We start from the raw sequence: 27808 nt of genomic DNA, 5'->3' as shown, positions 1-27808 counted from the left end.
CCCCAGATGCTGACATCACCTCCTCTCCTGCCTCAGCCTCCAGATCCTGCACCTAAACCCCGAGCATCCAATGCCCCACTGCTGCCTCGCCAGCTGCCAGCTTCAGATGGAGCTCTGCTGGGATTAAAAAAAATCGGGTGGCTACACAGAGAGAGGAAAATATATACAAATATATATACACGTGTATAAGAAATACTTACACACACATGTATGTAAGAAGAGGGGTCTTCCCAAATCAAACAGAGACACTAACACTTGGGTTAGGACCCTTTAGATACCATTTCACAGACACTCCTGCCCAAATCACCCTACCCATAAGGTAAGAAATGACTCCAACATACCTGAACAGCTGCTAAGTGACCAATTACCAGGATCATATCTGCACGGTTTTTTTTAATGCTGCAACTGTTAAAAATCCGGCTAATAAAAGAAAGAGGCAAATAAATAAATATCAGAAACTCACTCAGTTATCTCCAGGATCAGCTGTTCAATCTTATTCAGGAATAAGATTGCCACTGGAATATCCAGTAACACTATAATTAAATTTAAGGCTACATTTTCTGCACATCACAAAAAATCTAGTATTGTGCATACACTGAACGGTTATCTTCTGGTTATTCTGAAAAGAAATTACAGGCGGATATTCAGGATGAAGAATCCATGTTCTCACTTAAGCGGGTGCTTAATTTTAGGGACAAAGAAAGCCCTTAAACAAACACAACAGATCCAGGACTTACTGTACTGTGTGTTCCATGGATTTTGTCTTATTTTACATAGGTATCTACTGTTTTCTTAATAGGAAACTTCAACAGACTTTCTTTTCCTTATTAGAGGGCATGAAAGCCTTGACAATGGCGGTGTTGCAGCTCCAACCGAATTCTCTCATCGTAGATAAAGAAAAAATAACATCTCATTTCACTTTGCACCAGCAAAAACGACTTGAAGACTTGTTGGAACACTTAACAAGATGTTTTTGGCCTCCTATGACATTTAACACAGGTATTGTCATGCTAAGAGGATTGTGATTCACAAGAACTGCACACTTGAATTGGATCATTCCACAAAAATTTCCATCTACCTTAGAAAATTGCCCATTGCTTTTTGCAATTCAAACCCTGAGCACAACTATAGTTATTTAACCTTTCATCAAAACCTGCGAATATCTGATAATAATACGTACAATCTATAAAGGCTTCAAGTCAACACTTTTTATAAGCAGATTTGTAAAGTAATAAATTTTCCATGACTTAACGATCGGCTTTGCCTATGAAAGCCAATGTTGTAATTCCCAATTGATTGTAGATGTTAATCTCGCAAGACTCTTGTTCTTATGCTGTGATTTATTAGCTGAATTAATGACAGATTGCACTGTTTAAAACAAGCCGCTGTTTTACACAATAACCCAGGAAGCTCCATCCAACTGAGTCACGGCAAGGATGGGAGGAGGGTGGTGTGCAAGGTGAAACAGCTCGCCATACCTGAGCCAATTTGTCTGATTGCCTTTGAAATGCAGCACTAATTGTTTAACAATTAACCCTACGACTGAACACCAGGAGAGCTGAATGGCAGCAGCTATTCAGGCTCTCTGCAGTTTGGGATTCACATCCAGTCTCTGCAATTCATTTACACTGAGGCATTTTGCTTTCTCATGGAAAAACAAGAGAAGATTTTCCCAACCCCCCCCTTGCCACACATTTCTTTGGGTATGAAGACATTGGAAAAGAAAAATCCCTTGTGCTTCCTATGTATGTTTGTGACCAGAAAAGGAAAACTACAGAATAAGGACAGAACCCATTCTTCAGGCCTTATCTCACTGCTACCACAAAGCGTGTGACATTATGTGTAATAAAAGTTAGACCCTTCTCTCTAGATCATTCATTCTCTACCTCTCCAGCAACAATTCTGGTGCGTAGAGAACGTGTCACAAACACGCTGGAAACAATGCAGGCAAACAGAGAGCCAGCACCGGAGTGGAAACAAGGACAGCTCCTCCGATAGCCTGAGCCCGCAGATTTTTCCAGTTGTGATGCTGTAACAAACTCAGACCTTATCCTGTCAGCTTTGCCATCGAGACCCAACACGGGAGACGAGAGTAGGAGCTATAAACTGAGGGGGACGTGACATGGGGACCAAATCCCATTATCTCGGCAAGTACTCAGAGCAATTTAATTCTGTTGCAGGAGCCCCACGCTCTGCAGTAAATGGCTTCCCCCTTCATCTGCCTGTCAGAAGCTCGCCTCAGAAGGGATCCCTGCGTTTTGTAACGAATTTGAACTTGCTTCTGTGCTTTTTCGCAAGTGCTGCGGTGACGGGAGGCACTTCCTGAGCCGCGGAATGCCAAGTGTTGCCAATTCCCATGGAGCCAGGGCTTGCAGCTCCAGCGCCTCGCTCGCTCTCCCCTGCCTGGCGAGAGCAGCAGCATATGCTGCTCTGCGGTGCGGCTTCGGAGGCGAGCAGGGAGTTAAAAACAAATAAGGAAAACCAAAAAAAGGAACCAAAAGGATGGAGCCTTGTGGGGTGGCTTTTGAACAGGTGTAACTCCCAGGCAGTCAGCTCAGAAGAGTCACCTCGAATCCCTGGGACCGCTGCTGTGAGCGGTTTTCCAAAACTGGCCCCAGCCATCTGCTGGTGGTCAAGCTCCATGATGTGGCAATCAATTACAGCTGTTATCTTGTCCTAGCTTTGACAGATGTTCCTCTCTTTCATTGTACAGTAATTACTAGTGAGCTGCCAGCAGGCTTCACACTTTAATTGTGGTGCTAATTTGAGACAAAGAGAGGAAAAAATAGGGAGAGACAGACAGGGAAAGGCAAAAGCTAAAACAGCTGTGGAAATTGGAGCACCCGTGCATTAAACATTTCTTTACAAACAAGAGGTGCAGGCAACCAGTTACCCCAATAAGCCTTTAAAAAAACAACACGAGCACCATCCAACCATACCATGGCCTGTGGTCCTGCTTCCTTTCACAGGGGGAAAGAGGGACACGTCCCTTTCCTTGCCAAACAGGCTGCGCTAAAAATACCTGCCAGCCTTCTGGCAAGGCAGGGCTTCACACTGCCACACAGCACGGTGCCAACCACCTCACCGGAGTGAAAACTGCATGGATGAAGACACGGGTGGAGTTTTGATTTGGGACGGGGAAGTGCGTGTTAAACCTTATTAGAGAACAAGGAATCTACTTAAATTACAACACAGATGAACTCCTACTGCAAAACACAAGCAAAAGCACTCCTTTGCCTTGCTAGGGAGCGAGAGTCACAGAGCACCTGCTCTGCAATCTGGTGCTCATGGAGAGCCTTCGGAGATGGGCAGGAGAGAACAAGTGCTGATGACACCAGGAGCCAGCAAGGTAGGAAACCTGGCGACTCACTCCTTACGTAACCCCAGGCTGTAAAGAGTCTTCAGAAAAGGGACGTGGTGAGGTTTATCCTTTTCTTCTTGGCTGGTTTAGATGCAGCACTTCAGTGCAATTTTTACGCCATATTTTGTCTTGGTTTCTGTACACTCCCTAATGATGCACACCCTGTTTCTGTGCACTCCCTAATGATGCACACCCCATACCCTCATGAAAGGGCTCTATGATGATCATAACCACATTCAAAGCCCCACAGTAAAACCCTCAACAGCTGCTTTTTAATGACAATAGTTTATGAAGTGCTTATTTCCTCTGTATAGACTGCAAGAGAATTCTTAAGGTGTTAAATATCAAAAGACTCTCTTTAAACAGGTTCCAGAAACCAAATATCAAACCTCCGGTGGAATTCTGAACAATAAGCAGAAAAATACTCAATTGCTAAAAGCAATTCTGCAGCAAGCTACAGACACCCTCCTACTGGATGTCCAAATCTAAATTAACTATTTTTTCTACAGTTTCATTCACAATGGACATATTTCTGCTGCTGAATATTTATTGAATCTTTCAGTAGCACTTAGGCTGTGGTTCTGTGATGTGTTTGGCAGTAACAGTGGCTTACAGCAGTTCCTGTCATGCTTTCTTCCCCTCCCTCTGCTGCCCACCCCATGCCCGGCCTCATGCCACTGGGTGCTCCCTGCTGCAAGTTGTGGCAGTACAGCTATTTCAACATCTATTCAGACCAGGAAATGGAGAATGGCAGAAGGAATTAACACCCTCACTCAACATGAAAAAAAAGGAGGGGGGGAAGAAACCATCTCGTGCTGGCACAACTGACACTCGGGTTTCACAGAACAGCTCACTGCCACCCCAGGATCAACCAGTTCCCTGAACTGGTGAAGGGGAGGGGAACCAAAGAGCTCCCACCAGTGTGGAAGAGCTCAGCCATCACAGGAACCTTCAGCTGGCACAGCACATCACGTGCGTAGGAATGAGAAACACAAAACCGCTCGGACCGGTATGACTGAGAACTCCTCCCCGTGCCCCCAGTTTAATTGGACACCATCAACTGCAGGCATCTGGACTGGAGCTCACATTTCCGTGAGCTCAGATCCACTGATGTTTTCTGTCCAGAAACCTGTTTGTTTTTATGTGTTCTCAGACTTTACATTTTGATGCCGCTCACTGACCTTTCCATTATCTTATTTTTCTGTTCTGGTCTGAAGGAGTGTTTGTTGATTTCATGTTTTATTATTACCTCGTTGTTGGGAGAACTTCTGAAATCAAATGGTTGGAAAAATGTGTGAGGTTTTGGTGGCTGCTGAACGCAACCAGCCTGCTCCTGCCAAAAATGGCAGTGTAAGTTAAGTGTCTGGGATCACCCCACAGCAGCTGTCAAGGGATGAGAGGGGAAGGGATAAAGCTGTACATTTTTAACATGTTTCTAACATTGTAAATAGCAGAAGTAGTGGTTTCACAGCAGCAGAACTATGTGGTTCACTGACCAATGATTTGAACTGGCTTCTCTGCAGGAACTACCATTTATCTGGATTACTGCTTTTTGAAAAGGGACTTTGGGACAGCGCTATAAACATCTGCCAGGCAGTGAGATGTTATGCAGATGGACAAGAAAAGTAGGTTGACCAAAACCCACTAGGGTCTTGCTACCTGATAAAGTCAAGTCAATGACTTGGAAAATAGTATCACAGGAAGCATAACTACCTGGAATAAGCTTCACAGTCTGCTTGCCAACTCATCTTACTCATCGACTTCTACATGTCCTAGAGGCAAACTGTCCTCTCCCTTTGTTTCACAGGACAAGTCCTCCTCTTAAGAGTCATATCTGAGGGCAAGTTTACACAACATGTTCCCTACCAAATGAAATTCTGGATCACATCCCCCGTTACCTTGCCAAATATGAGCAAATACCACCTTTAAATCTCCAAGTAACCCAACAAACCAATTGACCGTGATCCCACTATGTTTTCTCCTGGATATGTGTCCCATGACAGTGTTCTAGCCAAGCAGCCAGTGAGGATCTCTCAGAATCCCACTGCTGCCATTCTTGCCCAGGACACCACACCAGTACAGCAAGCACTACAAGTTCAATTGCACTGCACTCCCCACACGTATCCACCAAAAGAGAGACACATATTCCCCAGGAAGCAGATCTCTGGAGTCAGAGGGTGCTGACCTCTGAGCGCAGTCTCCACCAGAGAGGACTTGTTAAATGCAAGGCAATCTCTCTCAACTGTCCTCAATGCTAAATAGGCAATTACTATGCTGATTGATTGATTACAGTCCCCTGTCTAAATTATATCAGGAGAGAAGGCAAATCACTCAGAGAGCTAGAAAAACCACAGCCTAACTTCAGGCAAGTGCAGAGCAGGGTTTTTAGCAGTCTGGGTAACAGGCAAGCGGACTGGAGTCAAATCATTGCCCTGAGCAAACAGTCTTGAATGCCAAAGGATCCCCGAGCACAGAAAGGCTAGGCAGGGATTGCAAATCAGCCATGACCATGTCAGGCCGTGACCTTTTGTGGGAAATTAACTGGAAGGAAAAAACGCAAAGAAAAAAGGTCTCCTGAGCCTGATGATCCCCAAGCACCACAGACGTGCATCCATTCCCTCTGCTCACTGCTGTGGGAGCAGCCTCACTCCAACATGAGCCAGACCCCCTCCCTTCTCCTGGCTGCATTCCTTTTCTCCCTCCTATTTTTTCCACACTGTAGCAGTGGCTCCAGTATCTCTGTGGTTTCCTTCCATCAACTGTGGCCAGCAGCTGGCAGGCAGCTGTCACAGGTATGGCAGAGATGGTTCAAAACCTGTTCCCTTTTCCAGGAGGCATCACAACCTCCCAAACCCAGATGAGACCCCACCAATTCCCAGATAAACAGCCCTGCTGTGTCCCTGCCAGGACACAGAAGCCCTGTGGTTCAGTGTTCTCAGCAGCACCTGGCAGGGGCTCACCTCATACCCCCACCTACCACTTCTTTCAGCCTTCATTTCCCAGCACTGCTTCCCTCTCCTTGTCTCCTGCTGGCACATCCATGCTCCAAGTGTCATCCCCAAATATAACCCTAGCAGTTTTTCCTGACAAACTCCTTATACCATGTCAGACACTGCTCCAAGCTCACCTCCCACCCCTTGCTGCCCACTGCTGCCCTGGGCAGCTGAAGCAGGGCTGGGCACTGCCAGGACAGCAGCTGTGTGCCCAGGTGTTGTGCAGGAGCACTGGGGAGCCAAAGCCCCATTCAGCACTGCTGCTGATGGGCACAGGTGGGTCAGGCTGGGCCTTCAGCCTCCTCCCCAGCCCAAATGTGACCCAGAGCTGTGCAGAACCCACCCAGGGGAGCTGTGCTCCAGCCAAGGGCTGCTGGGCTCAGCTGAGGTTTTTCTACCACTTCAAACACGCCTGGTCCTGCTGGCTGTCTAACCAAGCTAACCAGACCAGTACAGCCCTCCAGCCACCGCCAAACACAAATGCTGAAGAAAGCCTGCTGTGAGAGCCAGTCTTTGGTGCCTTTCTACTAATCCTTTCTCATTCCAACACCAGCTCAGAGGGCAGTGACTCCCCTTCCCCAGCACCTGCCACGGCGCATCCCCCGCACAAGACCCCACAACAACCCATGCTGGCTTTTGAACCGTATCCATAGCAAGAACGAGTTTTCAATTCTTATTAAGGGCTCCCTCACATGCAGCAGGGAAGGCTGTTACAGCTGCTTCACCACGGGGCACTGCCATTGCCACTCCCCCCGGTGCCATGCAGCAGTGCCCACCCAGGGCTGGGGATGCTGCAGACAGCGATTATGGCCACAGCTCCCTAGGGACTGTTTTTGGGGGGAGAGAAGGGAGCAGTGGATGAACTCCAGCTGCCAAAACTTTTAATTCCTTCTCACAGGATCAAGGCTGAAATGTTTGAAACAGTTTCTTAACAAAAACAAAAGAGGTTGTTGAAAAGAATAACATTATGACAGCTGCTGGGAAAGTCACCAGTAGGTGAACACCAGGCACCTGCGATCCCGTCCCTGCACCACTGCTTACAGGAAGGAAGGGGTATTTATATCCTGAGCTGCAGTCTGCACCTTTTATTTACTTTCCCCTTTCTCCCAAAGCCAGCCTGGCTCAAGCTCACTGCTGTCCTGCTTCCAGCCTTCAGGATGGCTTTCACAAGTTGGAACAGGGGCAGGTTTGCCCGACACCGTGCTACGTTTGTACTTCAGCACTGACCATCCAGTGGCCACAGGAGACAGGCACAGAGAGGCTGACCTGCAGCCCTCACCTTGCACAAGCTCTGGCAGCAAACATGAGACAGATGACCTATTTAATTTCCTTTCAAGTACTGCTACGTGAACGGGAAGTTTGGTTGGATCAGGCAAACTTTGTGACATGAAGAACTCTTTCCTGCCAAAAACAAGTTATCAAGTGGAAGGTGTTTTCTTCAGAAATCCTCAGCCTCTTTTCAAGGCCAAAAGCTTTGCTGCACCTACATTTTAGGATAGACTTGCTGTAAAGTATACTCCCAAACAAAGTTTCCCCACAGAAGAGAAAACCAGCCTGTGCCTCATTACAAAAAATTAAACAGATTTTCAAATGAAATTAAGTTAATTATGTACACCTAATGACAGGTACGTGCTTTTAAAACAACAGATGTTGCACAGATGTAGTTCAAGGTAAAGATGATAACAAAAGCTCTCCCAGTGCTTCAGAAAATGTTTCCACAGAGCACCCTGCACTGCATCACCTGCACCTTTAACCAGCTGGCAAAGCTTGTTTCTCACCAGGTACAGCAAAGCCCCCTTGCCCACCCCATACACACCCCCTTGTTTATCTCTGTTTATCTGGGAGGTGGGAGCTGTTTGCTTTTTAAGAGTCAGCTTTGAGCTTTGACAGACTTCCAAAAGATAATGCCCTGATCACCCCCAGTGCCTCCAAGGTGATTCCACAAGCCTCTCCTGCCTCATCATCATCTAGCCTGGGCACAGAAAGCAGAACATGTCAGAAATCTCTGTCCTGTCTCGCATTTCCCCTTGGTCAAATATTTTTCAGGAAGTAGTTGATCTGGCCTGCAGGATATGAAAACCAAGGTCAACCACATCACTAGATGGCTGGTAAGAAAAGAAAATAATAGCATGTCTGAAAGGGGGCCAAGAGAATTAATTTGAAGGGGAAGTTATTTAGGATGAAGCTTTACAAAACGGGAAAAACAGCGCTATTATGTTTCACAAGACCATTGTCACAATGAAAGACGCTGTGGCACTAAGATACAGGCTAACAAGGGACATACACATTCCTAATAAACACATTTACATACTGTTGCATGTGGTAATTGCTTTTATTCTACAGTCACTGGCTACATTTCCAGATCCTTTGATTTCTGTCCAACACAAAAACCTAGCCTGCCCTCGCTCATGAATTTTGGAAGCCAGCATGAAAATATTCCAATATGCAGAATGGGAGCTTGTGCAAATGTGCCAGCAAAACGTAGCTCTGTGTGATCTGACGCATTATGAACATAATGCTTGCTTTTTTTTTTTATGCACAGGAGCACACGGTCACTTCATGAATCATAGGAGAAGAAAGAATAAAGAGAATAAAGTACTGGGTGAGAGTGCCTTAGAAGTCTGCAGTTTTAAAAAAGGATTTGAGGAACATCGTGACATTTTAACTCGCATTTGGCAAGATCAAGTTTGATTGCAGTTTATAGCAGCTCTCAGCAGTGCACTGGGAAAAACAGAGCCAACTGCTAGCAGGTGAAGAGGAGCAAAAGAAGAACATTTCAGGGCTGTAACTCTCCTCACTTTATCACAAGTCTTCTCTGCCCCCTCACTGATTTCCCTGCTCTGCCGGACTCAGTAAATGAACCGAGGGACCCAAGACTCTGATGGTGCAGCAGCTCTGGGCTCCTCACACCATCCTCACCCCACGGCACTCAGACACCCAAGCAGGGCCGGCAGCACCCCGTTTGGGAACGGCACGCTGCAACGCGTGCAGCCAGGAGCTCCATCCGCGCTCGGTCTCCCAGCCCGAGCGGAGCGAGTCTCTCGCCAGGCCCTGGCTGGAATGTGGCGCCTTTGCCTCCTTGCACGCAGCGCAGATGGCAGCATAGACGTGCCTGCTGGTGCAGGAAAGCTGTGCCAGTTCCCAGGAGGTGGCACGGAGGGAAGGCACCGGCACGGAAGGGTCACCAAGATCAGCGCTCGCTTCCCTGATCTCTGCCTCCTTCAGAGACTGCTGGAAAGGCTTGGGAGGAAAGGGGGGGTCTCCACTCCTGGATGCCACTATCCAAGTATTTAAAAGATCTCCCCATATATCATGTGTCCTGCTTGATGAATGATTTTTTTATCTCATCTCTGAACAGCCCTTTATCTATTACTCCTTTCCTTGTGCATTCCTGTTGATTTAATTAGTGCTCCTCTCAACGTTCTCCAAGGAAACCAATGGCTTTGGCGGTGACTGAAAGGTGCTGAGTAATTTGCACGATCATTTCCAGTTCAGATTCTTTGGAACGCTGCTATCAGTCAGCCTTGTTTTACAACAAATTAGCAAAGCACATGAAAGCGTTCAGCTATTCAGATGCACAGTCCAAATGTGCAATCAGAAAGAGATGATACCCTTCCTCCAGCACCACTTGTACTGCACTTCCTGCAGTCCTACACCACACTCCTGTTCCACCAGAACACAAATTAAGACTGCAGTGAAAATAAACAGAAAAGCTCCACAGATTTTTCTTTGTTGATCCTCCACAACATCTGCCAGAGCCAAACAGGAAGATCAGGCTTTGGTTTCAACTGAGGTACTACTAGAAGGCCTCCAGAGCCTGAAAAATCACACAAGGGAAAAAAAACCAGATTTTAAGGCAAATAAACGTGTCTTCATGAGATATTAAAAACCTTAGCAAAATAAAAATAAATGTACATGTAAACCAAACACCAGACATCATGTATTTCATCAGCTGTAGGCCCGCATGCCCAGGAGAAAAAACATATGCAATCCTATGGAATACCAGACTGGGTGTTCAGGCAAGGCAGTTGCTATTTGTGTCTCCATTCCCCTGCCTTTTCAGAAATGAAAGTTATCCTTTCTTTCTCTCTCTCCCCACTCCGAAACAAGTATTTCCCAACTCCCATCCCCCCTCCCCACTACCTGTAAAATGAAGAAAATTAAACCAAATCCTTAAAATGCCTCAACCCCCAGAGAAAAAGCACACACCTGTAAAAGCCAGGTATTATCATACAAAGTAAGCTTGTTTAGGCGCTCAAGGATTTATTTTTTTTTGTGCAGATATAGTCAGATATCAAAAGCAGTCTTGAGAGAGCCCTACACTGCACACACGCTGAATCTGTAAACTTTTCAGCCGCCATTTGCACATAAAAAAAAAAAGCATGTTTTAAAAATCCTTGAAGATCAAAGCACATCAGAACAGAGTTTTAGATAAAAGGAAAGATAACATGGTATAGAGATCCCTAGAGTCAGCCCAGCAGCTTTCACGACATTTTAGTCACATCTTTATTCCTTTCTACCTCAAAAACCCCAAAGGTCAATTTATTTAAATTGGCCAGAGATAAGCTGCAAAGTGAGAGAGACTAGAAGTAAATAGGGATTGACACACAGTGCACCTAAAAGATACATTTCAGAGAAAACACCTTTTCCTGTATTTGTCAAACACACTGTACACCTGAGGCATTAAATGCTACTTCAAGTAATTACCCAGGTGGGTTTGCAGAAGTCAGCTTGGGTGCAACAGCGACCAAGTGCTGCCTCCTTGCTCTGTGATAGTAGGTAAAATTGCTCACATGAACCAGAACTCTCATCTCCCACAGCCTTTCCTGAGACGCCAGTCTTCTGGACAGGCGGTGGAACAGAGCCTGAACTGGTTATGCCATGGGGCAGTGGTGGTGCATCAGCCCTGGGCTGGAACACGATGTACCATCTCTGAAGACATCAGGCAACGCAGGTTCCCTCGCTGAAAAACACTTAGAGGAACAGAGTGTTCTCTCCCTCACAAACTACATCCAAATCAAATCATTTGCCTTTGATTCTTTCCAAAATCTGGCTCTGGACCACCATCAGGAGAGAAAAATGCTCCCAATCCGTTAATTTACAACCCCACGTTCAAATTCAGTATCTTATGGACAGCTACAAACAATCAGTCAAACAACATTACTTTGCATTAATCCAACCACCGCTGACACTTGACAGCAGTGAACACATGATTTGTCTAATCTGTTTTAATAGAGAACGCTGTCAATTTACTAAAATTAGTTAATTGAGCTCTATAGAAAAGTATGACGTTCCTTAGAAATCTTCTGGAACTCAAACCTTCTGGATTCCTTACAATTAATTCTGCTGCACTGTAAGCAGCATTCTTACCTTAGGTCCAGTAAAATAAAGAGACTTGCCCTGATTTCCAACATATTTAGCTGAGACACAAAGGATACAACAGGAGAGTTCAGACATATAAACTGAAAGCCAGACACTCAATGGACCCATCAGCAGAGGATGCAGTATTTAAGAAAGCTATTTTAATACCTGATGGCCATTTTCAGCAGTTTTAAAACTTTTCTTTGGCTCTTTTTACAACCTGGGACCCAATTTGCTGAAAATTCCTCCTATGTAGATCAGCTTCCTCAAAGACACCACAATCTGACCACCTAAATAAAATGCATGTGTTTATGAACCATCTGTCACAGTCACAGGTCACTTCACAGTAGTGGTTAGGACTTTAGGAAGCAGATGCCTGATGGTCTAGAGAAGAGCTATTTAAATGGGGCTGGGGAAAGCCCAAGACAGGGCAGTAGGTACTATCTGTGCTCTATTTAGGATTGTGAGGCTTGGGGTACATGCAGCAGGAGAAATCTCTGTGCAGTTTGCAGAATGTATCATCATACCTGCTGTACCATAGCCATCTCCCGGCTGTTAGCCATCTTGCATTGTGTTGGGGTTTTTTTATTGCAGCAAGCAGTACTTAATTTTTACCAGATGTTCATTCATCAGTATCCCCAGAGGCTGCTTCAAACACATTCAGTTCTCCCTTAGCCTTTCCAAACTGATCAAGCCTATCAGAAACCCTTTGGTTCCTTCCAGCCTTGCTGCAAATCTGAAGCTGGAATGGATGAAAAGATGGTGGGGACAGCCCATCCCTTCCTGAGGGTACCTGAGCTGTGTCACTGCAGCAATCACCTGAGTCTCCCACTGCATTCATTTCCAGTTTGCAGCATTTTGATTAATTCTAGAAGAGTCTGTAAAGGGTAACTATGAACAACACAAGCCAATCACCAAGGGTCAGCTCTCCCCACCGGGACCAGCACCTCAGTGATTTCTTTTCAGTATATTTTTTTAAAGGAAACTCAAGAAGAAAAATGTTGAAAGCTACCATTTCTTCAGTAAAAGAATTGTCAAGAGGGCAGTTAAGCAGCCCCATGGGAGAGATGACAAAACACAGGCCATACAAACCTTTTTCCTCTCTCTTGCTTTAAAGGTAAAGTGGGTGAACACACAGTGTTTCTCTTGGAAGTAATACCAGTTGGCTCAAACTCTCCAAACACAAAATTACTGAGCTTGCTTGGGAAATGTATGCAAGTTGTACTATTACTTCAAATGCTTACAAGATGGCTGGGGTGCCGCTAGCCAAGTGTGTGGGTCATGTGGTGCTTTTATTTGCTAATGAACATTGAGGGTGGGTTGGCCCTGGGAACAAAAATCTGAGAAGAATCATAACTTGGCTCAGGGCATGCTCTGATAAATGCTGGGAACATGTATTTTAAAAGCCTGCTTGGAATAAAGCTTCCTCTCGTACCAGGAATTCAGGCAGAGCTTTTCCCCCAGTTACCACCCCTTTGAAACTGGGGTACAGTTTCTATCTGCAAGCTGATTTAAGACATCACACCTCACCAGCACACATGGAAAGAGGGATCTCTGCATTTCTCAGGAGGCAGGGGATGCATGAGAACACACAGGCTTTGTCCCAGGCAGGCATCATGGGACTGCCACAGCAACTGAGTAGCTCTGGTTAAGTCTGAAACCTCCACTCTGCTGCCCAGACCAGACACACAGGCATTCCACCCCACCCTGGACTGTCAGACCTACACATCTGTGCTGCTGAATTCACATTCTCACCCTCCAACTCCCATCATGTACCCTCCCCTCTTTCAATCTGTTTTTAACTGCAGAAGTTCACTTAAACAGAGACACTCTTGGCCTCAAACATATTTTATGTTTTTTCCCATTCCCACCTCTTGCCCTTTTCCCAGCAGAAATCACCCTCACGTGCAGTGTTTGCTCCATGTGAAGGAACATCCCACTCCCCAGGCTCGTCCCTTCCCACTGGGGCTTCAAATCACAGGTTTTTTGCTGCCCCTTGCACTGCAGCCAAGACTGAAGAGAGGAGGATCAAAGCAGCTGTGAATAAATAACACGAATAGTAATGGTGGTGTTATGAACATTCACTATTAATACATTTTATTTCTAAACCACCATGACAGTCCAGACCACCCTGCAAAAGATGAGGTACATCTGTTACACACTTTCTTCCCTCAAAGCAGCCCTAGAGGAGGTCATGGATTTGAGAGATTTGGATGGTGTCAGCAGACAGAAAATACCCCATTTTAGATAAACTCAGGTGAACATCCCAGTGGCTGGCCACTGCTTCAGCAGGTAGCAAAGTGAGGAGTCCAGGAAACAAAAAAGCTTCCTCCAAAGCACGGGGGTTATAAGTGCTCTCAGAACTGAGGAATACAGTGCTTAACAGCAAAAATTTAGGCTGGATATGCCGCTAGCCTAGTTTTGCTCCACTGCCATGCACAAATACACGATTCTGCTGTTGCATTTTCAGGACAAACTTAAACCACAAGCATTAACATTTCATAACCTTAAAATACTTCTGAAGGCCAAATGGGCATAAAAAGTGACGAGAGGCAGGAAAGCACTCTGGTGACAAGATAGATGATCTTAATGTCTCACTGCTCTTTCAGTAAAGTGTTAACCACAATCGCGTCTCAGCACCGTGGTGCACCCTGGATGCTCTCCTGGCTGCACCTCACAGCAGTGACCAGAGCAAAACCAGAGTGCTTGGGGACATGCTCGGCAAGTAATATGTGCATGTGTCAAAGAAGAAAATGGGTTCAAGACCAACCAGGTGGTTTCCTGCTGCCTGGCTGGGCTCGGAGCATGCCCAGGGTAAGCTCCGGAGTGGGATCTGCATGCCAGAGGTTCGGCTTCCGCTGCCGACTCCCAACGCTCGTGTCTCCCACGACTGATCACCCTGTGTGTGCAATTACAGGGCCAAGGAAAAGGGAGAGTTTGCATTTCCCTCCTCAGTGCCAGAAACTGCCTCCTCCACTAGGGATTCCAGAACCAGCACTTAATGGCCCTGGGTTCCTCACAAGTTACATCTGCGAAGGATGGGAGGAAGGACCTCCACTCTTGCCCTTGGAGCCCAGGCAGATCTGGGCTTCCAGGTCTCTTTCAGACACTCCTAAAAGGCACAAAACACAAACGAAAGCAAGAAACTTATATGGGTTTGACAGGAAAAATTACAATTAAGAAGTCAATGCATCTGCTGGCACTATGAGTCTTTCACTTAAACGTTTCCTCAAATAATTTATTCCTACCTAGTCTGTATTTTTTTCTGTTTGAATGAAGGCCCTAGGAATATGCAAATGTGTAAACTGTTGGGAAAAGCTGTGATGTTAGTCATCACCTTACACTTAATTTTATCGAAAGGCAAACTGACATTTAAAAATGAAATACATACAGGCAGAATAAATTAGATAGAAAATACCATAAACACTATTTAGACCAAACACTAATGGAAATGTTTTTCAACACAATTTTAAAGATAGCTCTGTTATAGAAAAGCAATTAAGCCATATCTTCCTTCTCTACAATAGAAAGTTAAAGACGGCTAAATTGATTTTTTCCTGAAGGCTTTTGATCCGTGACTCATCAGCCAGTTATCAATGGGGATGCTGAAGCACTTCACATGTCTGTACGACACGAAACCTTTTCTCAAGTACCAGAGACAAAAATCAAGGCCCACACAGCTCCAAGTTTTACAGAGCTTCAGGCCATAACTCCGTTCAACACAGACTTTTCTTGGCAGGTGAAAGGTATATTGGAAGACTTGACCCAGCCATGTGGTTCCACCCACTCAAACAAAGGCGGGATTTCTCAGTGACACAGTAACTAAGTGCAGTCTCCAGTGGGCAAACTCTGGAACCACTTAAAAATGGTTTGAGCTTAAGTGAACCTGTAGGTAGGAATTGAGCTAGTTTAGAATGCCCATGTCAGGAAAAGGATTTCTGTGTGTTCCTAAACCAGCTGCGTACATGTAACTTGGCCCACTAGAATGCAAAAATGCAAGGATTTATCCCTGAACGGTTACCAGCTACTAAGCAAGGAAAAAAAAAATGGGGGAAGTAGGGAGAAGTATTAAATTTCAGTAATTTGGTGTAACAGTTGATTCCAGTAACACAATTTTCTGTTTCTTTTTGACCAACAGGCTGTCACCAGAAGCAAAATGAAAAAAAATCTCTGACAAGAACAACACTGGAAACATCCATTAGACTTTTTTAAAATTGTGAATTCTGTTCACTGAAGTCTTAGCTGAACTCACAAAGTTCATGCTAAGAGACTAAGTCCTGTACTCTGTGGAAGTATCACTGTTGTGTCAATAAATGTTTGAAAATTATGTGACCTGAGATAAACTTTACATCACTGAATATTAGAAACAGTGAAGACTGAATCTACTTGTTCAGCACACACATGATTCTGCCTGTGCAAAAAATATTTCCCTGTTCTTTCAGAGCAGCCCATGGCCTGTGCTTATGGCCAGTTTAGTAGCTGCTTTTAATCATCTTTACCATTCTAACCAATCCTCACACTAATTCAAAGCACACTATATATTTTTCACTTCCTTTTTAAAGGGCTTCAAGTGGGATCTAGACAAGAATAGCTGTAACATAAAACAGATGCTTTAATGTTACTGATCTTTAATTTCTGTTTCTGAGTTTTCACTACCATGTAATTTTAAGGGCTAATTACGAAATTACTGTCTATGCTCAAAAGAATTCTCCTCCAAACCAACATGCAATCTCTCTTACCAACATCCAAGTCACCCACAGATATTTTAGCAGGGTTAACAGCCCCGTGTTGACCAGGCTTCTTGGCTAACCCTCACCCCTGCATTATCTCAGTCCCAAAAGCACGATGGCTTTGGGTAATTTTCAAGCACGAGAGCTGAGACAAAACAGATGCCAGCCTGTGTCAGTATTACAGTAAGCGTTATAACCCTAAACACAACGTAGCAATAATGCGGTAGATGACATTGGCTTGTCTTCTTGATGCTTGCATTTGAAGGAACCAAAACTAAATAAGAATCCTCCTTCTTGAAATTGAACTTGACAGCCTTCGTTTCCAGACTGGTCTGATCTTGCACTTTGTGGAGACACAGTTGGTGAGTTCATGCCGAGGGAGCCAGCAGTTCTAACTCACAGTGGGAAGGAGCAGAGAGAAAAACTCCGTTTTATTTTCAAAAAAGCTGGGATATAGAAAAGCTTAGAATGTGGTGGAGGGGACAAAAAAACTTGGCCTGCACCTTCACTTTGGGCTAAAAGATGGTTCATCCGACCTGTAGGCTCTTTCTCTGCTCTCAAATTCTCCATGCCCTGCCCCTGAGCTGTGATTCACTGAAGGCTTTACACCAAAATTTCTCAGCCTGCAGCTGCAGATGAATGATCCCGTGAGAAATGCTCAAAAATCAACCTCTTATGATTAGGGACATGTTTACTGCCCTTTTAGTCAACTTCTAGAACCAGTTTGTAATCATAGTCTCAGCTAACAGTTCTCACTGAAAACAGTTTTAACACCTCCGTTTTAACCAGTAAAACTAGACTTAGTCAGCCAAGCACTTGCTACCACAAACTTCACACTTCTGGCATTGAACCCTAGAGGCTCTTAATGCAGGTATAGCCCAAAGATAATAATTTGAAAGTGCAAAAACAAGGATTCTGTAGGGGTGCATTAGCAGCCTGCTGCTTGCATCCAGCTCCTTGACTATTGTGCTCCTTGGAGCCAATACACACTTGCCAATCCCACTAACCACATTCTATAAACCAATTGTTAGCAAAAGGAATCATAAACTGCATGCACGCACAAAGGACTCCACAGCTCTCACACACAGAAAAGAAACTCCAGTTTCTCTCACGCTATGTGAGCTTTATAGAACATTTCTACTGCACATGGAGTTTGCAAGGCAGGAGTGGGAAAGCACAGAGCTGTGCTCAGATCCATCTCTAACCACCTGGAGTCAAGGCTCCTAACATGTGTGATAGTGATCATTTTGACTAGGAACAGAACTGGGTTCCTCCCTGTGAGCATGGTGAGATACTGGAACAGGATGCCCAGAGAAGCTGTGGCTGCCCCACCCCTGAAGTGTTCAAGGCCAGGTTGGACAGGGTGGAGCGACCTGGTCTAGAGAAGATGTCCCCTGGCTGTGGCAGGGGGGGAAGAGGGGGTTTGGAATGAGATGATCTGTAAGGTCCCTACCAACCCAAACCACCCTATGATTCTAGAAATGCAACAAAGCCAGCCATTCTGAATGTCTGTGTAAGTAAAATCAACTTGTCACAAGCACCCTTATGGAGCAGAGCTCTGCAAAAATACAGATTCCTTGGTCAACCTCACTATAACATCTTCTTTTGGGATCTGTAATTACACTCCACCAGACCTGCATACAGTCACTGTCACACTCACGCTGCAAACCAGCTAGTTGTGCCAACAAAGATAAAGCTCACTTCCAGCCCTGGAGAGCTCTCACAAGTCCAGACTGATACAAGGGGGTGATGAGAGGAAAGATTTGAAAGCTCAAAAAGCAATTGAATTGAGAAATATACACACATTCCAGTCTCAGGATGTATAGCAACCCACATAAACATGTTTAGAAATTCAAACAAACACACAGAGGGAAGCAAAACTTACCCAGGTACAGTAAAGTGTCATAAAATGAGTAATGGTACCACTAAGACGCAATTGACAGCAAGACAACGACAAGCAAAATATATTACTTCATTTCATCTTTCCCTCATGCTCCCTCAATAAATCCAAAGCAGGGAAAGCAAGCTTTGAAAGCATGGATAGGTAACAGAGAACAATGGAAAAAAACCCAGCAGAATCAGAGGAAAACACACAACTAAGCAATGGAAATAAATTTCGCATTTATGTCTGCAAACCCACGATGGTGTGCACACTCTGCTTGCCCAAGAAAACACCAGCAGTGTATCCATCACTGCACTGCTGTGGATGTCCTCCCCAAATCCAGAGTGACACACCTCTGCAGCTGGGGAAGATGGACAGGCTTCCCCATGCTCACCGCACACAGCTAGTTATGGGATTAGGCTGAAAAAAAACCCTGAAGATAATCACAGGTATTTTCCAAGTTCATGCCCTAACTTGATCCATGTTGATTTACCCACACTCCCGTGTCTCAAGTTTCTTCTTGCCCTTTTCCCTGACAGGATTTTTACAATTACTGGTCAGCTTTTGCTACGTTAGAGCCCAAAATTATTTACCTTTTAAAGAGATCACAGAGCACCCCTTTCACAGCCCATCCCAGGGACCAGGCTGTCCAAGAGAGTTATCAGTGTGCTGCTCTATTATAACTCCATCACAACTTCAGGGAGCAGACAGCTGAGTTGGGAACACTGTCACCTGTCATAAGTCACGTAACAGTTTCAAACTTCTCTTTGCCACCCCGTTACTTGGACATGTTAAAAACGCTGCTCCTGCACATTCTGTTGTGTAGAATAGGGATGGTAAAAAAAAAAAAAACCAACCAACCCACTAAGCTTTCAATGGAAATTGTTTCAGCGGGTTTGGCACGCTATTCTTTTGAAAGGGTCACAAAACAAAGCTAATCCATTGATTTCAACTTCAATCTAAGTGGTTTCTGCAATAAACAAGTGCTGGTTGCAATTCACCGTGAATTGAAAAAAGTTAAGAAGTCCAAAAGGAAGGGACTACAGTGTCATTTACTTCCAGGTCATCCCAAGGGATGTACATTCTCAACTGCTTTGGAAAGAAGCAAAAAATAACAAGTATGTTTTCTAGGAGTAGTTAACTGAAAAGGTGTTTCTCTGTTTTCTTCCAAACTCTAGCAGCAAAAGGGAAAAAACCCAACCTTTTACCCACTCATCAATTTAATAGAATGTCAAAAACACACAGGATCACTTGAGCATGTGGATTTGACTCCACTATTATACCATATAATTTCAACAGCCTGTGGTTTTATTGTCCACAAAAAGCAATAACTTACTGAAGCGAAAACAACAGCGGTATTGCATTTGTGGTACAACACCACAACACCCTCATAACCTTAAAGCTAAAACTTGTTTGTATTTCTTCATGTGCAAAAGTCATCAAGGCTTTTTGGGACAATCTCTTTTTCTTTAAAAAAGTGAACAGCTGACAACACAGCTTTATATTTAACTAAAGAAAAATGAAAAGTTATCATACACGTTACAGGAATTGCTTTATCTCAAATGACTCAGCTGCAACCTGTCAGAGGCCAGCCAGCACCGATACTGCAGCATCAAAACCAGATTTCATTCCTTCCCTTCCCTGTGCCACGTATCGCTAATATTTATGGGCAGTCTGGTAATGGAGATTAGGCTATGACTTATCAGGCTGCAATAAGACATGTTAACACGGAATTATGGTCCTTTAGCATAACCAGTAATGATGGGTAATGTTATTTACCTGAAGAAAGAAACATCACTGTCACAGCTGCAGCTCATTCTACTGAGTGCAATTTAGTTCAATCATTTATAAATGCCTGCCTTGCTTATACTTTCCATTTTAATTTCCTTGTACTCCTTGTACTAAATCTCACCATATTTAGAAAGACAGTTTGGATGTCCTACATAATAACCTATGAAGGTAACAAAAAGGAAAGCCTGACACACTCTATTATTTTGCCAAAGTGAGTTCCATTAACCAGTCACGTCAAGTCAAGGCTCACCCTGCAAACAGAGCCCACACCTGAGGCACAGCCACGCCATGTTTGCAGAACAGATGGAGACACGATGAGTGTAAATAGCTCTAAGGTCACACTTCAGGTCCCCAACACTTTTTTTCCCCCTCTCTTCCCTCACCTTGACACAGCAAAACGATGTAGTGAAAGCTGCACGGTGTCCTGCAGAAGTACTCACAACCACACGCTCCATTTTGGACTTGCTCTGTCATCGCTTCAATCCTTAAGCTAAACTCAAGACCCCATGTCTTGCTCCTCTCTCATAAGAGCAGCTAAACACCATTAAAAGAAAAATCATCGCCCAGCAGATGTGAGAGCTGTTGAGGCAGCCTCCCCAGCCCTCCAGCATCTCCTCCCATCCCCCTGACGCAGGACGGCTTCCCTCACCTGGGCCTGATCTGCAAGACAAGAAAGTCATGGCAAATCACAGTGTAACAATTATGCTCCTAATAAGAATCACAATTCCTCTCCCTCCTGTAGATTTTTTCCTCTCAGGCAATGCCAGTGCTTTAGAAAATCCTACTTATGCTTACGTGGCAAGCACTGGGGGGCTGCCCCACAGCACTGCCGTGATGGAGATGTGCAAACCAGGTAAGCAGGCCAAAACAAATTCATAATTATCTGGCACGATTAATACAGCGATTCTACAAGCACCTCTAAAGAGTCTATTATATTCTGAGGTCCAGCATAGCAGGTTTCAAAGGAAGAACAGCTGGACAACAAGGAATTCTTACATTAAAAAAGCACCTTGACGATGAATAAAACGTGATAAAAACTCTAAAAAAAGTGCCAACTGGATTTTTCTTTAAGTTCCCTGGCCAATTTTGCCAGTGATTAACAAAAGTAGCCCTTCAGAAGCCTGCTCATTCACAAGCCCACTCATTTATTCTCTGTATGCATGATGTGATCTTGGCACGTATGTAGGCACTTGAAAAGAGATTATATTCATCCGCCAATATAGTTATGACTTTGCTAATATGTCTTTCCAGTCCAGGATATTTTTAAGCAATCTGAAGACTAATGAATCATGGTAAAGAAGAATGTTACTGGGCAGAATACATGAGGCATGAAAAAAGACTACAGACAGCCGAACAATTAATTTTCGATTACAATTAAGTGAGAACACTTTCTGAGAACATTTGCTCAGAGAAGACATCACCGGGACTGTCATCACAGCAACATCACTCAAACTAGGCAGGTTCCCACAAACAGAAAGTATCTGGTGATTTTCACAGACTAAGCAAGTTAATCTTGCATATAAAATATGAGCATGCAGAGAAGAAAACCTGATTCTTAAAACTGAATAAATTGCACACCTTAAAGCACAGACTGGATGTAAGTGTCTGAGCCTGAGCTGCTCATCCCATAGGCCTATTCTGCTAAAGCATAATTATCATCATACACCATCATCTCATGGGATTGCCCTGAAATGTTCTCAAAGTGGTTAGCAGAACTCTGGCTGTGCTAAATCATTTTCAAATTGGTGCTACTCTTACTGAGCAACTTATCATCTATTCAGAGAAGGGGAAAGTTAGATGGCTCTGTGTGACAATTCCCCATTTTACTTCAATTTATTTAATACAGGGAGAAAAGAAGAGGGGGATTCAAAAGCCAAGGAATTTTAAGGAAAACAAAAACTGGATTACACCCATGAGGTATTTAAAAAACAATACTGGATTTTAAGCTCAGAATTGCAACACTCAAAGAAAAGCAGGCTGGAATAGATCAGGAGAAAACCAGCTATGAGCCATTAAGTCCGAAGTAGCAAAGAAAGAAAAAGTGCACTCGAGACATTTTTAATAACTTTACAAGTATTAATCCCTATTAACTATTAATTACAGGGGTGAGGTTTTTTTGTGAAGTTCAGCATGGCATAAAATACTGCCCAACAAGCCTGCTTCTGGTGGGGGAAAGGAAGATTTGCATGCATGTGGTTTCTCTGCTTTTTCAATCCCCAGCCCCGATGAACACACCTGGTACAACAGGAGGAAAGGGAGACACAAGTGCTTCTGATTACAAGCCCAAGCAGAAGCAATAAGCTTTACAGAAAGGTACTGTTTTATCTGGAAATAAATTGTTAATAAACAAGAGAGCTGCTAACTCGAGGTGAGAGCTCTGCATTACCTACATTACAGGGCTGCACCCAGGCTTTACAAAATCATACGTGAAAGGAGAAACTCTCTTTAAGGACATGCCCACTGAAATCCTAATTTTACAAAATGGAGGGTAAAGATGCTCCTGAAAGAGAGGAGTAAATTCCCACAGGAGAAGGGACATTATAGGGGTTTTTAATTATTTTTACTGGAAGAGACTTTCAGCAACTGAGAGATTAATTCATCTGCTTTATGCATTCAATTTATTCACATACACATCATGTTTGTTCATTACACTGCTCTTTCAAACCATGCACATACACCCAGAATTCATTTGAAGCCTGAAACAGCCCACCTCTGAGCAGATGCAAGACTTGTAAAAGATTAATAGGCACAACAAGCAATCTCGGCTGCAGGGGGAAAAATATCCTAGTTAAATATTTCAGTGCCTTCATCAAACATCTGTCCTCTAGGCTGTGCTTGACAGAACAGCAAGGTAGCTGCTCACTGTGCTGGGTTTGTGGTGAGGTTTGGTGGTAGAGGGGCTGGGGTGCTGTAGGGGTGGTCCCTGTGAGAAGCTGGCAGAAGCTTCCCCCTTTTCCAGTGGAGCCAAGGTCAGCTGGCTCCAAGATGAACCCAGCACTGGCCAAAGCTGAGCCCATCAGTGACAGTGGCCTCTGGGATGAGGGATTTAAGAAGGGGAGAAAAAAAACCTGAGCAGGTTTTAAGATTTGTGCTTATTTCTCACTACCCTACTCTGATTTGACTGGTAATAAATTAAACTAATTTCCCAAGTCAAGCCTGGTTTTTCTGTGATGACAACTGGTGAGTGATCTCTCTTGTCCTTATCTCGACGCACAAATCTTTTGCTGTACCTTCTCTTCCCTGTCCAGCTGAGGAGGAAAGGGACAGAGCAGCTTTGGTGGACACCTGGCATCCTTAGAGAGTCAGCCCACCACACTCACAAAGATTAACAGACATCATCTGCTCAACCAAAATCAGCTTGTTGGTGGAGCTCCAGCCGAGCGCAGCATGCTGGAGTAACTCAGCATCCTGTTGTGAGCCTGTGAAAATCTTCCAGCGTCAGCTCCCTTCAAAATGCCTCCCTCAGAAGATAACAGCATGGGTGGGGTTTTATGTTAATACAAAATCAGCTGCTATAATACATGCACACCACACTGGGAGCCTGCTTCCTCAGGGTGGGAGGCAAAGGGAGGCACAAATCCAGAGCTGCCTCACTTCTTGTTCTAACAGCCATTTGTGAAGGCAGAAAACTGCAAGCAGCAGTAAGTCTCAGTGCCAGACAAACAAGGTTGCTTGGAAATGGCAGGAGCTTGTTTTTACTACCCTCTCTCCCAATGCTATAATATAGAAAGAATAGGTGAGTTTTGAAACACTTTGCACATGTTCCAATAAAAGGGAGATATGGAAGGACGTTGCTACGTAAGAGGGAGATGCTGCAGGTTGAACTTTACACATGAAGTGAGTAAAAAGGGATCATCACTCAAGCAGTTTACCTCTGTAAGAGGTTTCTGGGCACCACTGGCTGCCACTGCAGTTCATCCTTCCTCCCACCTGCAAGGATGCTTGCTCACACCATGCCCACCTGCCCTCAGCACAGCAATGCTCTCAAGCATCTCCTATCCTCACCACAGTGGGACTGCTCAGGACTACCTCATGCCCTAAAAATACTGACCAGCTCCTCAGGCAGGGTCCCTGGGCAATACCAACCCCACTGCACACAGAGGAAGGCTGTAGGGCAGCGAAGCATTTCTGGAGCATAGCCCATGGCAGCTCCATTCAAAACTCGACCTGGAATAAACCAGGAGCAAAATAAATAAAAGCCTAGGAAATGCTCTGACCTCTTCCACCTGAAAAACAATGTAGCACTGTGGGTGTCAAATCACCTCGGGACCTGACAGGCTGCCAGGACACCCTCAAAGGAATCACTAGGCACTCACCTCACCCGGCATGCCACAGAGCACCAGGGAAAAAGGTTAAACACTCTGCAATTCACCCCTAAATCCAGAGAGAGGTCACATCTGCACTGCTGGCCCAAGGACAGCCAGCTGCACCATCCTCCCCTCCAGCAACAAGTCACTGTCACCTCCACACACAAACATCTTCAGCTGCTACAAACCCCACGCACAATCAGGTCTTCAAAACAACCGTATTTTCCAAGTTTCTTTAAACACGTGTCACAAGCTCAACTGAGATCCCAGGCACCTGCCTGCGAGAAGCAAGGGAGTAAAAGGAGACACGAGGTACACAAGCACAGGAGAGCCATTGGAAATGCCAAGGGGGAGTCTTCCAAAGCAGCTTCTGCCCCCCAAGAATTGGTCCTACCAGCCAGAGAAATAAAAGGCTGTTAAAACTTGGCAGGACCCCTTATCCCTTCTCCAGCATCAAGTGACTTCTTGTGGCACCATGTGACGCTTCCAGCATCTGTCACTCAAAAGCTGCGCCGTGGCACAGCTGTGGCTTCAGAGGAACATTCCAAACCAAGGATTTCCAACATACACCTTCATCACCTGGTGCCTCTTCCCAAGCACAGCCTGAAGGGATTTCCTGAAGCCGAGAGCAGCACTGGAGTACAATTATCCTAACAGCAGCTTGCCTCCCAGAAGAGCGTACCTGCTTTCCAACAGGCACTAAAAATAATTTTCAGTGAGGAGCCCAATGAACGAGCTGCCTTTTTTCTTAAATGAGAGCAATGAAGTACTTAGAATGTGTAACATTTAATAATATTTAAAATATAGAGGCAATAGGCAGGCTTTAACAGCTCAGAGCTGCCATTAAAATTAATAGGGCTACCTACTAATTACCTCTGAGGATCAGACCATCGGGTGCCTTGAGGATTTGCACTCCTCCTATTAAGAACCCTGGCTTAATCTCTGTTTAGTCTTCCTCACCTATTTTTAAATAAGCATGCAACAATAATGCTTTTTTTTTTTTCTGAGCAGCTATATAATTTACACTGCCACCCACAAAACAAAGAACCCACCAGGCAGGACCACAAATGGTCACTCTAGCTGGACAAACAGCGAGTCAGTGAGCCAACAAGCCCCAGCACACCTGTGTCCGTGCAGAGAACAACAGTGACACTCAAGGCCCATGACTGCTGCCTCACAAGGACTCCTCCTGGAAGCTCAGCCTGTGTGAATACTCAAACATTGCTCCTGTCCTCCTGTGGGAAGCTTGAGAGTTCACGTCATTAACTTGGCACTGAACCCAGAGCCATTTCCTCAATGACACTGCTGAACACAGCAGGGCTGATCAGCAGGAGCAGCTCCAAAATGGGAAAAGGTGCAGCATGTTCATACAAAACAACTTGAAAACCACAGAAGGTCCCTCCCCAGACCTGACAAACCACACCACCAGCTCCAGAGCACGCCTGTTGAAGGGGGAGCCTCCCAGCACAGCACAAAGGGTGGTGGTGCCAGCCCTCAAACCCAACGAGCATCCCACAGCCAAAGCTCTGCACCTCCGAGGGGGGCAGGCAGCTCTCCCCCCTCTCTGGGAACTTCCAAATGAGGTTTCATACTTCACTCTCAGCAATTTCACTGAAAATTTAATTATATCTTTATCCAGTTAAGGTCTGGCACTTCATCTACGTAGAAGCCGTACGTCAAAACACCCTGCTGAAAGTTCCCCACAGAAATAGTATGCAAAATGGATTGCTTTCACGTCTGAGTGGCTCTCCTGTTCAGGACAGGGCTATCATGTTTTCCATAACTTGCTCAGTTTATTGTCTGCAGTCAAACAGCACTGCTAGCATTGTTACTGCCAAGTAAACCATGATATTATTATTCTCCTGAGAGTTAATCCACAACTCACTGAAGACAATGGAAAGCCGCCCCTTTGCTTCTACAGGCTGCACATCAGCTCGCTCAGCCACGCTGCTGGTTAAGTACACATTTACGACATGAAAGTCATCACTAACACCAGTCAGAGAGGGCAGACAGACACCCAGCCCCAAACACAGCTTTGTGCTGGTTCCCCAGCCCACCCATGGATTGCTGTCAGGCATGAAGATGATGAGATCCCTCTCTTCACAGCGCTCAGATTTGAATATTTTCAGCTCTCACACATCAAGCCAAGCCTCTCAACAAACTGAAGGTTATTTGCCAGGGCTGTCTCCAGCCTAGGGCAGCACAATCCAGCCCGGAGAGTGAGGATTCTGTACCCTTCTGGGGACCAAATGGCTCGGGCTGTTCCCAGGGGAGCACCACAGGCATTTAGCAGCATCACTGGATTCATTAATTAAAGCCTTTGTGCAGAGTCACAGGAGAGCAAAAAGAAAGCCTTCCAAGTTTTGCCACTGCTTCTCACTTCTGCCCTGCTAAGAGGCCACACCAGCACATTTTAATGCAGCAGGGAATAGGCACATTTCCATCTTGAACCTTTTCCTGGCCACGCCGCTCTCTTCAGAGCAGTTTTTTTTTCCTACAAACCATCTTAAAGCAGAAAAACACAAGCTTTCTCCTTCAAATACCAGCTGTCCCTCTATGTGAAATACACTTCCTTCTGTATTTTCCTATTATGTAAAAAAGGTGCAAGGAAATATTTATAAGGCAGCAGATTAAAGACTTATAAAGGGAAAACTTAATCGTCCCACGCAAAGCAAAGCCCATGAGACTTGATTCAGGGCATGGAAAGTTTAGAAAAATTCTTTAAAAGACAGAATATTTATATCAACAAGAGCATTCAGATTTACAGCAGCAGGAAGAAAAGAAGAGGGGAACAGTATGCAGCAATGCTTGGAATGGATATAAATCTGCCTGCTTCAAGAGCAATTTAAGCTCTGAACTTATATGTAACAGTTGGAAACTTTCTGTGTCAACACAGTCACTCCCCTTCCCTCAGTCGGTTTTATTTCTCCTTCAAACAACATGCAGCAGAGCTGTCCCTTCTCCCCAAGTCCCTGCAGATGCTCCTACCTGCCCTGGGGGACCCCAGCTCCAAGCCCTGTGCTGGCCCAGGACACCCCAGGCTCAGACCTGCAGCAGTTTCAGGCTGTGCCTGCCACCAGCACCACAGTGAACAGCACACGTACGTCCTACAAGGCTCTGTACCTGCAGATGCAACTTTCCAGAAAATTCAGCAGCGCTGCAATGAAAGGATCATTTTCAAAGCTTCAAAATCCAGGTGCTTAGAGTTAATTAAGTCCATTATTTAACTTCAAAGGGAAAAAATACATTAAAAAAATCAAAACGAAAATAATTTTCTTTCCACAGCTAAAGCGCTACAAAACCCATTTTATCTTTACATATCCACATCCTCTTTACAATGCTTTTTGAATGCTGGGCATGAAATCCTATTAATTTATAGGTAG

General features: G+C 44.9%; 1 protein-coding gene across 18 annotated transcripts in view; it reads right to left on the bottom strand.

The window, feature by feature from the left end:
* The window catches only part of FBRSL1 (fibrosin like 1), a 503813-nt gene that overhangs the window by 418263 nt on the left and 57742 nt on the right, over nt 1-27808 (bottom strand). The window contains exon 1 of one of the 18 annotated variants that reach the window (XM_040080809.1): nt 20502-20516. The exons of the other annotated variants lie outside the window; for them this stretch is intronic. The gene's annotated coding sequence lies outside the window, so the exon portion shown is untranslated. Of the gene's footprint in view, nt 1-20501; nt 20517-27808 lie in introns of those variants that run through there. 18 annotated transcript variants of the gene reach the window in all.

The sequence above is a fragment of the Hirundo rustica genome, chromosome 17, assembly GCF_015227805.2.
Source record: "Hirundo rustica isolate bHirRus1 chromosome 17, bHirRus1.pri.v3, whole genome shotgun sequence".
NCBI lineage: Eukaryota > Metazoa > Chordata > Aves > Passeriformes > Hirundinidae > Hirundo > Hirundo rustica.
Note: the sequence above shows the minus strand (reverse complement) of the source record. Positions and strands in the feature narration are given on the sequence as shown.